The sequence below is a fragment of the Uloborus diversus genome, chromosome 9, assembly GCF_026930045.1.
Source record: "Uloborus diversus isolate 005 chromosome 9, Udiv.v.3.1, whole genome shotgun sequence".
NCBI lineage: Eukaryota > Metazoa > Arthropoda > Arachnida > Araneae > Uloboridae > Uloborus > Uloborus diversus.
Window position 1 is genome coordinate 55,363,469 of NC_072739.1, and position 10,269 is coordinate 55,373,737.

Below are 10,269 nucleotides of genomic sequence, written 5' to 3' on the forward strand. Positions count from 1 at the left end.
TTCGAAAATTCAAGATTCCAGCAGTATTTTCAAGCAGATTGCTACACTTACTGAGCCGTCAGTTACGAAATCAATTCCTTATAATGAACGGAACCAGATAATTTTGGATTTTCCTAAGGATATTAATGCTTTAAAATACCCGTGCTATTCACAAACAGAAGAGCACTGCGTTAAATTAGTTACTGATGCATCAGCAGCCATATGTGGAAATGACACTTCAGACGGATTTATAAGATCAAGGATAGCGTCTAGAAACAAAGAGTCAATATTGTGGAATTCTAGAAAACAATTAATCTAGATTTTTGAAGACAAAAGGTGGTAGCATTATTTACCTCTCTATGCAGCTACCTCCACCTGATCAGATCTTGTTTTTTTTCTAAGAGAAAACTTGCAAAGAGCTGAAGTAAAACTTCTTGAATTTTACAATTTCTTAGAAATTTCAATCGCAAATGGACAGCTAAAGATATTGCCAAAGGAAGCTGAAATTACAGAGGAATGATTACACTTGTATGTGGCTAATTTCACGCATATATGCTAATTTATTAAGAGAAACATTTTTTTAGAACGTTTTCACTCCACCCTATTGTACAATTCTTCAATAATAAATTAATTTTTCAGCAAGAAAAATTGCAATGAATGGCATTTTCTGGAATAGCATTGAAAATTTTCGAAGGGGGTTTGAGCACTAAAACCCCATCCAATAAATATGGCTCTTATTTTAACGGTAGATAATCATTCATTATTTGCTCACTTTTCTTTTCAACCCAAGTCTCAAATTCTTTTACATCATCTGACTCATCACTTGATGAAGTTTCCACTTCCTTTTTCTTTCGCCTCTTTTTGGCTTTTTCTTTCTTCTTTTTCTTTTCTTTCTTCATTTTCTTCTTCTTGTGTTTCTTTTTTCCTAAAAAAGAGTAAAAAGAGTCATCAAATATACAGGGTGCCCACAAATAACTGACGGCAAAATTCATTTGTGCATAATTGGCGCTCAAGATGTTCTTTAATGTTGGCAACACTTAACAGTTTCAGTTTAATTCTATAAGCAATAGAGCAGATGATTTTTAAAATTAAAATCTGTTTCATTCTTTGCATTATCAAGATGGATGGTAAACGATGTTTAATTCTCAAATTGCATTTAGAAGGTAAGCGGAATTGTGAAATTTTTAAAAAATTGAAGTATTTAAATGTGTCTAAGAGATTAATTGAAGTAACTTTAAAACGTTGTAAAGAAACAGGTAGTGTATAAGTAAGGAATAGTGGTGGAAGAAAACGCAGTGTACGAACAAATAAATAAATAAATAAAATGCATCCGTGAAAGAATTCGAAGAAATCCTGCACAATCTGCCAGAAAAATTTCACGAGACGGAAATTTATCAAAAATATGGCTGGAATCATCACAATACAGGATTTAAAATTAAAAGCTTACAAGAAAATGACAGTCCATGGATTAACAGAGAAAAATTAAGTAGAAAGACTAAGAAAGTGCAAAGAGCTGCTGAAAAGACATGCTGCTAATTAGATAATTTTTTCAAATGAGAAATTATTTTTGCAACAAGCATTTCATAGTGGCCAAAATAACAGGATTTATGCAACATCAATGTAGAATATCAGTTCAACTAACAGAATTGTTCAGAGGTTCCAGAAACCATTTTCAGTAATGGTTTGGGGTGCTGTAAGAAGGAGAGGAAAACTGCCTCTTCTTTTCATTGAAAAAGGTATGAAAATTGACAAAAATTATTATTTACAAAAAGTATTGAAATCTCACATGATTAAAGAAGCCCAAAAATTATTTTAAAATAATTCATTCACAATTCAGCAAGATTCTGCACCCGCCCATAAAGCAAAGATTGTGCAACAATGGTGCAAACAGAATTGTCCATCCTTTATTTCCACAGAAGAATGGCCAGCATCCAGCTCTGATCTCAATCCACTGGACTATTGCATATGGGGATATAAGGAGAATAAATTGAAAAACCTAAAACCAATGTCCACAGTTAAATTTAAAAATTTACCACTAAAGGTATGGAATGAAATTCCATTCTCTGTAGTGCATGCCGCTGCAGAAGCTTTTCCAAAAAGATTGTCATATGTGGTTAGATTTAAAGGCGCGAAAATAGAAACCATTGCTTAAACATTGATCAACAATGATGTTACTTTGATTTAACATTTATTTTATCATTATAGAAAAACTTGTATTACAGTAATAAAATTTTTTTGAACCGTCAGTTATTTGTGAGCACCCTGTATAGAGGGAGTTCACCAAAGTCATACCCCCTTCTTATTTGGCCAAATATGTGGCACATTCTATCATCTCAAGAATTACTTTTTAAATGTGAGAAATTTTAATCTTTACCTTGTTTTCCTACTATACACAGTGAAAAATGTTTGACACAAAACTGAAGGGACAGAATATTTTTTCATGTTAAAAGATTTGAATTAAAGTTCATAGTATGTTTTCCTGACCGCTATATTAGATGTATTTCAGTGTAATATAAAGTTACAGTATTGCTAAATGAAATTTAAACATGAATGTTTCTGCTTTTTGTTCACTCACAATGAATTCTGCTGCAGAAACTTTTACATTTTTCTGCAGGTGCACTATTTTTCTCTTGCTCTCAATAATTTAGGAATATTTTTTGGGGGGATCTCCCGGATAATCTACTTTCCATTAAATGAGAGCCGACTGTACAAAAGAATATATGAATTATAAACTGAAACTTTATAGTTTTCCTCTTTAGAATAAAAGAAATATATTTATATGGACAAAAAAATAAAGAGAGAGAGAGATAAAAATTTGAATATTAACAAAATTAATCTTTACCACTTGTTTTTTCTTTTGTGGATTCTAAGTCTTCTGTGTCATTTTCATCAGTACTGAAAAAAAATAACAATAATAATAATAAAATTTCTACGCATATATATATATGTATATATTAAGTTACGAATGTTTTAAATTTTAGAATGACCATTTTCTAAATCCCATTTTAACAACAAGAAAACTATTTTTATACCAAAATTACTAAAACTCTCCATTCATAGGGATCTTAGAAATCTTTGTTATAACAGAATTTTTGCTACAATGGTTTTTGATAAAATGAGATTTAACTGTATTACATTACAATTATTACAGTATGGTGGCAATTAATTGAAAAATGCATTTTCTTTTTGCATAAAACTCAAGATTTTCTATGAATACATTCAAAACTAATAATTGAGTAACCTCCTACAAGACTTTATAATATCACAGACACATTTTAGTTAGGAACGTACTAAACTGGCACATAGTTTTATTTTCAACATCTCTTAACCATATGGCAATAAAGGTCGAAATTAGTTCATCCATCGTTGTGCAGTCAAAGGTTTAGCGTGTTCCAAGTCCGGTGAATTCCCGAACCAGTTCAATTCAGTAAACTTGATTTCTGAGCAAGAATATTTGATTCACTTCAAAATGGCATCACCCACTGTCTTGTTGGAAAACGCAAATTCCAAGGGCACCCATATAGGGGGCAAGTGGGGGCTGGAGCCCCCCTTAGAAATTAGAACTTACTTGCTTTTAGTGTTTTTTTATTTACAAAAATGTAAAAACATTTCTTCTCCAGACATTAATGAATAAGTTATTAAAAATGTCAAATTTTAATGGCTCTAATCTGTCCTGAAATCAGTTTCCATGGGCAAAATATCCCACTAAACCATAGGGAAAATATCTGAGCCCCCCCCCCCCTTACAATTTTGCATATGGTCGCCCATGGCAATTTCTGTTCGGGCTTCATAACTTCCCCTGTTCATCATTCCTTCTACGGGAACAAGAGATTTAATTTGCAAAACACAGAAACAACCCAAAATATCACTTTGGGTGGATACTTGGGTGCTTGATTGATGTAGTGCTGATTGAGAGTTTCTCCTTTGATCCTTCTCATGTACTTGGATTTAAATCCCTGAACCACAAAATCTATTGCATCAAAAAAAAAAAAAAAAAAAAGAACCTTCTCATTAGCCATGTTCACAAGACACTTTTGTACCTTGCAAATCCCGGCTCCTGCTCCGAAAAAAACTGGTTGAAAAATTCCCCGTTTATATGTAAAAAGAGGTTGCCCAAAGAACCAGAGAAAGCGGTTTTTACCCAGCATCCTTAGCAACTATACCCAGCAAGTAGAACTCGTTTCCCGTAATAGGTAAAAACTCTGCATTTACGCCAGAAGGAAGCAGGAGGGGGAAAAATCCACAATCCCCTGGTAAATAACCTGAATACGGTGAAAAGCAGATTTTCTGCGGGGTCGAAAGTGTCCTTGTGAATTCGGCTATTCTATGTTTTGTATTTCCATGCCCATTCTAACCTCTTTTTCTTCATACCAGACCTGAGAAGCTGATTCTTCTACAGTCAACATCCTCTCATTTAGACAGCCAGTATTACTGTTGAAGGCATTATATTGATACAGCTGCTGCCATGGAACTGTACTGCTCAAAACTGGTTAATCAAGAACTTATAACATTCATTCAATGTAAAGTTTAGCTGTCACAGGCCAAGGTGTTTTCTAGCAAGGTTGGTTTTAGCATTTCTTGCTATATAAAACTGCTTCTATACCCTCCTGACACTTTCTGTACTAACTACACACGTTCTATTTCCTCTAACGTCTAAGTGTTCTCTAAGCGTATGCTAATGATGACCTGTGCAACAAGTGGGAAACTAACACTGTGGAATACCTACCACCTGGCGGAGGAATTTAAAGACCTGCGACTTACCAGGTACATGGAAACGCCTACTACTTTGATAATAACTGCCATTTGATCTCTGAGCTAATTTGGAGTGCTTTTTTGTAGGCTTATGCATGATAACCCCTCCCCACCCCCAAAAAAAAACATTTCTCAATTGATTGCCACAATACTGTATTTTATTATTGAAACAAGTTGCACAGGCATATGATAGGATTATCATAGAAAAGCATCATTGGTGTTTATAATTTCTATTTCAAACAAAAATAATTCCCTTTAGATATATTATTGAATCTCTCAAATAAAATTTGATCAAACTGCCTTAATGAGTTTTACTAGCAAATAAAATTTTGTAATGAATATAAGTTTAGGACTTTTTGATTATTAAACAATCTTTCGATCAGTTTTTTTTTTTTTTTTTTGATAAAAACAAAACTTAAGGTCATTAAAAACCAAAATTAAAAAGATTGTTTAAAAATTAAGGGGGAAAATCGTTTTTTTTTTAATATGGGGCTATCCATAAATAATGTAATATGTTTTTTTAAATAAATTGAATCCCCTTCCCCCATTTGTCACAAAACTTAGCCCCTCCCCTTGTCATGTGTCATTGTTTTCCATAAGCATATAGTGATAAAAAAGGGGGATGTCACACTTTGTTTTACCCTCTCCCCAGGAGTGATAGTAGACTCAAGTAAAATTTTCTGAAGAATGTTAATTTTTCGTAAACTATGAGGAAAATTGACCCCCTCCCCCCCGTTAAAACTTTTCAAATATGCATACAATATCATTGAAAAAAAACATTTCAAAAGTTTTTTTTTTTTTTTTTTTCAAATAATTTTTCAGTTTTAGAATGTGTTTGTTGTCAACCCAAACTTTTGGGAAACAGCAACCTAAAATTTTCAGAATTTTCGGATCACAAACATCCTTGCCACTCCCCTTTCCTTGAGACAAATTGTCACATTTTTGTGAAATCCTGTTATCCTCCTGAAAGTGTGACATCATTTGAATGACCCCTATAAGGAAAAAGTACTTTGAAGTAGTAATTCAATTCAATATATACTCAGATATTTTCTCCGGAGAAGTAGCCCATACAGAAGGCACTCCTTTTTCACCAATTTTTTTTCTTTCTTCACGCCTTCTAAAATAGAAAAAGAATTAATCCTTCAACTTTTTGTAAAATCTAGAACATTCTAAGAGCAATGCAATTAAAAAAAAAAATTGTAAACCTCTTTTAAAATAGTAATAAAGAGTTAGAATTACGCTTCGAAGCCAAGTTCTTATAGTTCAAAATCATTTGCAATTATAACATTTTTTGTCTCAAAGAAAAGAATGATGATAGCATTTTTCAAGCCAAGATGCCCGTGGTGTGGGTCAATTTTTAGAAGACCATGAAATGGAAAACTTTTAGAAGATTTAGTAAAGCAACAATGAAGTTGGTGAAGACCCAAGTAGTGCTGATTGTTGTGAAAATGTAGATAGCTCTAATATAAATAGTGCTGAAGTAGAAGTTGGTCAATACTTACTATCAAACGGCACGACCTTGAGGGCCACAGATCTGGACGAAATTCTTGATTTAGGTCAGTTCGCACAAAATATGAGCCCAGGTAAAGCGGTTTGACTACATGGTCCTAGTTTGCCTGCGACGGGGGTCCAAAGTTGCTAATTGAATCCAAATAAGCAACGGTTTTTCATTGGAAATTCAGCTTTTTTCACCCTTTTCTTGGAATTGCATTGCAGTATGACCCAACTAAATGCATTCACAACATAGAATAAATCAACCCTCCTTTACGTTGCATTGACAAGAGACGCTGAATGTGTTGAGAGGGCAAATACTGCGTACGAACTTTGTTTAACACGCGCTGCGGCGGCGTGCTTGGGAGAACAGTAACTTTTAACGAAATGAAAAACTTTTAAAATCTGATATTTAAGTAAAAACAATATAAAAGCGAACTAATCAGACCATAATGTCAAAAGTCTAAAGCGGACTTTACCATAAAACACGGACTTTGGCGGGAAAAGCGAACCATTTGGGAGCCCTGCACAGTAGGAAAGATAAAATGGCGGCTGCACGTGGATCGCGGAAAAGGCGGTAGCCAAAAGTCGAGGGGAAAAGTAAAAAAAAAAAAAAAAAGGAATCGGAAACTGAAAATATAGGAATTATAGGAACTTTTTCAGAAATATAGGAATATAGGAACGCTGCGATGCCTGCTCAGTCTCGGGAACACTATTTTTAACAAAACGCAAAAGGTCATTTACCATGATGTTAAAAAGGACAGGACTCAAAACTGTGATAATCTAGAACTCGAGCTGAGTCAATCAATAACCAAGAATCCGTGATAATAAGAGTTCTCGAGTGATTCGATTATGCCCATCACTAGCGCCCTTACCCATCTGCCTTCAAGTATTTATATACAAGTACTAGAGAACCCGACAGACGTTGTCCTGTTCAAACTTTGTAAATTAAAAAGCTAAAAAATTTCAATCAACTATCAGGTGTTTGAACCGTTTTGTTGAAAAAAAAAATAAGTAAAAAGAAAATGTTTTAAGCTGCTTGGTATCGGAATGCGTATATTTATAACAACTTGATTTATTGTTTCTTCATCCATACTCAAAGGATAAAAAGCGTCTTCAGATATTAAGTGTAAAAACTAACTACCCATCTAGAACAAACGGGAAATTCTGCTGCAACATCCCCCATACGAAAAAGAATAAAACAATCGAAAGGATATCGTTTAAAAAAATGATAAAGGTAAAACAGTTCTCTGAATAAGCGAAAATCACTCATCCCCCCCCCCCTCCCGATGTAAAATAAACGCATTCTTCCAACTAAAATGACTAAAAACTCTACATATTTTGAACGAAAACTTTTAAAACTTCATATATTGCCTAATTTGTTCTTCCCACCAAAGATAAAGATCTCCCACTGCACTGATCTCTTGTGTACAGAACTCTACCCTGTTGTAATTTATCTTCAATTTCGGTTGCTCTTTGGGCGATTACGTGCTCCCTTGTCTCAATGAAGTTTTATATGCTCTGAGTCTCTCAGCAGACGACTTATGAGCTTCACTGTTTTCGTGGGATTTGAATTTCTCAACACCAGTTTTGAAACCCTATTTCTCTGAATGTTTTTTCTGCACAACCTTGAAGTTCATTTTGGTACATTCGACATGGAAAACAAAATGCCTTGTTCAATTCTCCAAAATATTCCAACCATGGAAATTGCTCAAACCAGTTTTTCTGGAATTTCCTCCCATTATTAACTGTGGATATTGAATGTCCAAAGGCTGATTGAGGGCCTTCCTTAACTTCATTTTTTCTGATATCATGGTTGTCGCAAGATGTCGTCTCTTCATTAACTATCGAGATTTCTGTATTTGTATTGATTGGCGTCGTTAGCATGGACTCAGACAGTGTTGCATTGAAATTAAAAAAATCTGCGTCTTTTGATTGACTTTCACCTGCATTTTCCACAGCAGGAATCTAGGCAGAAACATGCACTCATAGTAGGTTGGTTTTTAAGTTGCTTTGTTTAACATCGTTTGCACAAAAATGAAAACATTTATATAGAAAAATAAAAAAACAAAACCATCTCAGAAAGTAAACGTGTATACAGATTTTTTTAAGCTGACAATCCATATTCTTTTCTTTGCACCGATTCAAAAATCATTAAAATATTGTATATACTTTTTGATATTTTCAAATGATCATTACGCGTTGCATTGGATTGTTCAAGGACACAAAATATTAGATGAGCAGTTCAGCACAATCCATTCCGACTTTTTCAAATATAGTACTTCTTTAATGCACAAAAAAAGCTTAAAAGAGTACAATCAAGTTGAAGCAAACAAGGAAATTCCCATTACTAGGAACTAGGAAAAATGCACTTAATGCAATGAATTTGATTTAAAACGCCTTACTATGCAATGCTAAAAAAAAATAATTTTATCAACATTTAATTGAACAGGCCCAAAAATTTCTGTGCATGCCCCTGGTGAAACCACCTGCTCCTTACCATATTTTAACTGCAGTTCAATTTTTGTCCCAAAGCATTGCTAACACGTATTAGTCATTTTATAAGGTACAACGGACTTTTAAATTGTAGTATCTTGTATGGCACATTAGGTTTTTAAATGACCAGAAAAATGCTTCACACTGCTTTTAACACTAAAATTACGGCGATCTTTGTAGACCTAGGAATATGGCGGTGGGTCATTTTGACCCATGAGAAGAAATTTGCATAGTTCCTGACAATGTTTTATATTTGCAAACATTAATTTGCACTTTCATTTTCGTTTCAGAAACTAGAGACTTATGCTCTCCTTATATGTACAAAACCATTATAAATACTTCTAGTTCTTGCAATGCTCTAATGCTATTTCTGTTATATTCTAAGGAGGCATTTTATTAGGTTCTATGTTTTAGATCCAGTATGTTATTTAATTTTTTTTTTTCTCAAAAGTGTCAAAATGACACCTACCCACACTTTTGGGCATAACCTTTTAGCTTGGGTTAGGAAAACATTCAGTATTCTTTAAAGCTTTATAGTAATTAAGAGCATCATTATTTAGGAAAAGTCACGGAACTTTTGCAGATAAAACAATTGTTAGGTCTTTAGCAGGGTTGCCAGAAGTTAATCCCAAGTAACCAGAAGTACCTAAACGGAGGGTGCATCCTTGACGATTAGTAAGGCCACACAAACCCATTTGTCAACTTTACCTGTAATTTGGCAGACCCCAGTGACTTTGAAAAGTTTAGCCAATGATACTTGCAGTAATTGGTGGTACAATGTTCTGTATCAGCTTTCGTCCAATGCTACACAAGTACTTGCAATCATGTCGTTCAGGTAATTAGTAGGCCACCTTCTGGGGCATGTCAACTCATCACTATATCTACCACTTAATACAAATTAATCAAGCAAGACTGTACTGGCTAACTTCAATTGTGGGTCAATAAGTCTTTGCATGCAAGCCGGAAGTTGGTCCTTCCTGATCTAACCAGGAAACAAACAGTTTAATAATGAAAAAGCTGAGGGGGAAAAAAAAAAGAACCAAATTGAGACACTTCTGGATACATGTTTTAAACTTAGCACTTTTAAAATCTTTGCAGACATTAGGACCCTATATCAGGCGAACAAGGGCAAAATATTTTTTAACCAAAATTATGCCTCAAGATGCTTTTTTAATCTCTACCTATTTAAACTCTTTTCATTATTACACTACTAGAAAATCACCTGTCAAGGTATGACAGGTGAAAATTGCTTCTACATTTGAACAAAGCAATGGCCTACTGGAAGCTCATAATGAGCATTGCTCTTCCCAGAACTTAAATCTTTCACATTGCCAATGCGTTTAACATGAAATAAATCAGGATAGATCGAGCACACCATTGCCAAAATCATCTATTTGTAAAAGAGCGAAATTCACTTTAGAGCTTATCTTAGGCCCTCCATCTGCAGTTTCTCTATCTTTCTGAAGCAACATAACAGGAAACTCATAAAAAAAAAAAAAAAAAAAAAAAAAAAGCAATCCAAATCTAAAACCTAGTTACCTTACAATTTTG